The sequence below is a fragment of the Salvelinus sp. IW2-2015 genome, linkage group LG7 (genome assembly GCF_002910315.2).
Source record: "Salvelinus sp. IW2-2015 linkage group LG7, ASM291031v2, whole genome shotgun sequence".
NCBI classification, from domain to species: domain Eukaryota; kingdom Metazoa; phylum Chordata; class Actinopteri; order Salmoniformes; family Salmonidae; genus Salvelinus; species Salvelinus sp. IW2-2015.
Genome location: NC_036847.1, coordinates 6,476,524 through 6,481,523, shown reverse-complemented (window position 1 = coordinate 6,481,523; position 5,000 = coordinate 6,476,524). Strand labels below are relative to the sequence as shown.

General features: G+C 44.9%; 1 pseudogene; it reads left to right on the top strand.

Annotated features, from left to right (window-relative positions):
- The window catches only part of LOC111966898 (cadherin EGF LAG seven-pass G-type receptor 3-like), a 58,426-nt pseudogene that overhangs the window by 32,422 nt on the left and 21,004 nt on the right, over positions 1-5,000 (top strand).

Genomic DNA, 5,000 nt, shown 5'->3' with positions numbered 1-5,000 from the left:
TCCTCTCTCTTATCCTCTCTTCCTCCTCTCCTCCCTCTCTCCTCCTCTCGGCCATTTATAATATTCCTGCTCCGTGCCCATACTCTCTGCATTGCTGACCACACAACTAAAGCTAACTTAGCTCTGGCCCCACACTACGCACGGTCTCAAGCAGTAGGAGTGCTGACCCTAGGATCAGGTCTCCACGTCCATAAGCGATAATGACCTAAAAGGCCTAAGCTGCATCCAGATCCACATTCCTACCCTCGAGTGACGCTCGCCGACTACAAGGCTGCGTCTTTAGAAAAGTCGTAGTTAAAATCCCATACATGAGCAACTTAGTAAAAGACAAGCGCAGATGAGCAACTAAACGAAGAGCGGAACCTGGTGAATTAAGCTACCCCGAGAATAGGACAAGGAGAGTAGAACCCCTAATCTTTTACCCCCCACCCTCGGCCCCTCGCCCCGACCCTCCCCAAACCATCATCCCACCCTCTATACTTCAATTTAAGGGTCTGCCGATAGTTGTCAATTCTGGGTAAGGGTCTACCGCGGTATGAATCTTGCCTGTTGTATTTGATCCTTAATTTGTAACTGCGTGTCCTTGAACATAGAATAATAGGCTTTCATTCCAATTCATAATACTATTAATTAGGTAGTGAGAATTAAAACCGTAAGGAGTCGGCTTTCAGAACAGTTCCAGATTTCTCCCTTGTGTGCTACAACGAGGGAAGAGGGGTCCGTGGCGTGTGGGCAAACATCTGGTCCCCGACAGGGCTAGAAGCGGTATCTTCTGTGCCTAGCAAGCCTGCTCTCTCCTCTCAATCTCCTCTCGTCTCTCTGCATCAGTCTCGTCATGGTTCTCCCTCTTCCTCGTTTACTTCTTGCTCTTCGCTCACGACCCCGTCTCGGGCCACCCAAGATGTATATCGTGGGGAGATGAAGATTTCACCATGAGCGTGCTGATAGGTACAGACACTTCGATTGCGGAAGTCCATTGGCGTCCGGCGTGCCGGCGAAGGTGCCAGAATGGGATACCCCGGGCCCGTGCGCGTCCGCCATGAATCTCAACTCTATCCACTGATCCCATAATAATTATTTTAGATCCCTATTATATAAAGAACCCTTTGTGTTGTTAAGCCATCGTGATGGCGTAATTAAGATATGGCTTCCATACTCTGTTCTAACACACCATCTCGTCGCTGGACCACCTGGCGGTGAAGAATTACGATGCTACCCACAGTCACATCTAGTACTTGTACAAGGCGTAGTTACCGAAACTTAGATGAGAGGTGTAGCGGAACGCCCCAGTGCGGACGCCCACAAATCGCAACCAAGACTCGCAGCAACAGTCTGACACACCCACCGCCACATCGAATGCCCGAGTCACAAACAAAGTGGAAAGAACCGACGACCACATCTGCACTACAACGACCACTATCCTCTTCCCACGCACAGAACCGATTCCCTGGTCTTGGCTCTGTCCCGTCCCTATGGTCTTGCGCCCACCAACCGCCACACACGCTCTCCCTTTCCCCGTCTCGGATTGTAGCACACAGAACTTGAAACTTCTTGCGGCTAAGTAGAGAAGCCTGCCAGACTCGCAAATACCCTACTCTAGATTCCTCTCCACGTACTAAACAAGTTGATAAGATACTTTACGATAAGAAGATGTTATGTAGTGGAACAGATGTAGTAACCGTATTGGCCCTATTTCGAAGTAAGACAAGTCGCAATGTCACAAGTTAGCCAGTCTATGCGAAATAAAGCAAACCACTCCAAGTTTACATCGCCTCCTGCGCGGCCCGGTCTAACCAACATTGCTAAAATACCCCACATACACTAAGTCGCAGAGCCACCTATCATATAAAATTGAAAGGTGAAATAAGAGGACGACTAGCATAATTTGCGTTGTTGAAGAGGGGTAGTCGAAGCGGTGAAAGCAAAGAGGGTGGGGGGGTAAAGATCTAGATTACTACCCTCTGCCTATTCTCTGCGTAAACCTTAAATATCCCACCTCCTTCTCGTCCTCCTTCTGCAATTCTTCTGCGCTGTGTCATTTTCTACTAGTTCTCTAGATCTATGGATTTCTAACTTTACGACGCTTTTTCTAAGAACGCCCCTTGTGCAGTCGGAGCTCAGCTCGGTGAGCTAGGGAATGGGTATCTGAGGATCAGCTTACGCGAGCCTTTTATAGCGGTCATTATCATTATGAGACGTGGAAGACCTGATACCCTAGATCAGGCACTGCCTACTCTATAGGAACGCGTGCTAGCTAAGTGTCCATGAGCTCAGTTAGCGCTCAGTTTGGTATCCAATCAAGTATGATTGCCCCATTTAAAATCCGGGCTATGTCGTTTTTTATTTATTCTTTGTAACATGACCCCCATTTCCACTTCTCCCTTTAAAAGCAACCAAATGGTTGGAATGATTCCAAAACATAGTGCTACATGATCTATATGGATGATGTGAGTGAAAGCGCCTGTCATTTGGGTATTTGGTTTGCAGTGCCAATGGAATGCGCATAATGGATCTTAAAGGCTGGGTGGAGGCATTATATGAAGGGGTTCCAAAACTCGTTAGTAAACAATTGCTGCTCTCCCCTTAGAAAAACGGCAAACCTTAGCCTGGGATTGACGTCATTCCTGATCAAAGAGCACAGTCCCTAGGCTAAACAGATATGTGTGTCCCACTTTATTCATACTATATAACGTGAGTATGGCTTTGCATAATATATTATAAATGTACTTCATACTAAGGACTACTAGTGTACCTAGCTGTACACATATATGCTAGGCTTCACGCTACAGAAAGCCTGGTAGAGAGATATAGCTTCCTGTCTAATGGGCCGTTCTGGCTCTGACCAAGGCTTACCTAGCGTGCCGACTAAGATGGGTAGGAGTAGAAGTTTGCTGGCGAAATGTATATTGTTGGCATTATACAACAGATATACAACGTCGGAATTAACATATAGGACTTTCAAACATAAAACACCAAATATTACCTGTTCAATCCCACAACCCATCTATATGACTGTAAGTCACGTTTAAGTAGCCTTCTAGACATTCATTTATACAACGGATACAAAGTGGGTCTAATCCTGAATGCTGGGATTGGTTAAAACCGCATTCCAGCCGGTGTCATTCCACCAAGTTGCCACCGGCTATAGCTATGACGTTTAAAATGCCTGTTTACTCTGGTTCCATCTGACTGCGCAATCCACTGTCTCATCAGCCAGCCAGGCAATTTATAAAACATATAAGCAAGAGTAGGACTATACCCCTAATAAGGAGGCACCCACAAACACAGAGAGCCTCATCAGTTAAGTTCAGGGAAGCTGCAGTCTCAAATGCCACCCCTTTCACAGACAGGGCACTACCAATACATAAGAGGTTTAGTAGTGCACTATTCTATAGAATAGATGTTCCATAATATTCACTATCGTAGGGAGTAGTTTGGTCGAAGTAGTGCTACATAATGTCTAGGGTAATAGCGTATGTAAAAAAAATTGTGGCAACTATCTAGAATAGCGGGGTCATTTGGGGATATGCCCTCAGTCAGGGAAAGCACCCATAAACCCACGCCAAGTAACTTAGGTTAGGATCAATTAACCAACCAAAACTTCATATTTTCCCAGCATATTTAGTCCCTATTAATTCAATTGGTATTTAATCAATGTTAGTTGATTGATGATGTTCTCAATTATGTATGTCGGGTTTATTTATGTGAACATCTAACTAACCTACAATTTGTACAGTTGTAGGATCTTCAGTTAATCAACCCTGCTGCAAGAGAACTTCCTGACAATGCAGGACATTTAAAACATGTAGTGTTTAGGTTTAAAAAGACTTCTGAAGGTGTTTTAGAGTTTCCACTAAAATTTTTAGACTGATTTCCCCTTACGTAGAAATGTTTTGTCAACCCCTACAAAAATGTCCATTCGTTATAATCACATAATAATTCCACATTACCTATTGCTTCAGGGATATTTTCTCTGCGAATGTGACCAAAAAAACTGCCTCAAAAAAATTAAGATGCCGAATACATCGTATTTCAAATTGAAGCGCTTCGACATGTGATGAGATTATATTGAGGTCCGAATTGTCTGTTTAATGCTTTAATTCCCCCTCTGAGTTTTTGGCATTTCCGAACCCTATCAAAGGTGACGGGGATGGTTTGGCTAGAAGATGAGAAGTATTATGATATATAGAGATGGGTTGGTGAGAAGAGAATGCACATTGAAACCACCCCTGTTACGTTGTGCTGTTTCCCTGCCACTAATAAAATTTTCGTGCACATTGCTTTAAGGACACTTGCAAACCGACTCATGACGTGGATGCGGGTTGTTGCATGTCATATCCTCACCATTAACACACACCATTACTCTCTCTGCGTGGCCTCTTGACTAGCAAGAAAGTCCACCAAACACACACACACACAGGGCTTACCAGGGGAAAGGAATGAGCGGGGCCCACGTTTCTTATTGAAGGCCACGCGATTTGTGTCAAGCCCGACTGCTGTTACTGCAGGCATTGTTTGCAAGGCAAAACAGGATCCCCCCATTAATAGTGAATGGAAAATGCCAATCTGCGTGGTCAATTCTTCGTTAAGTAAAACAATTTTTTGAGGACAATCATGGTACCAATAGTGCTTAATACACCAACGTATCGTCCTTGAACCTATTATTTTAAAATCCCACACAGAAGAAGTAAGGAGTACTTTAGTTGCTAAATGCAGCACCGCGAATACCCTGGTAGGCCTTCAACCTGAAGTTACTCACATGAGAGGGGGCAACACTGAGCTAAGTCTGGCAACATCAACTGAGAGACACACGATTGCCGAACGCTACAGCCCGGTCTCTCCACTTGTTTTGAGCTAGATCCCCAACTGTGGCATTGAATTATGGTCTCCATAGAGACGCCGTCGTAACCAACGTTATAGCGGCGAATGGTTCAAGGGCTAAATTGAGTCTTCACATACGGAATTGATTATGGGCAGGTGTGTTCACGTGAGGCGAGATG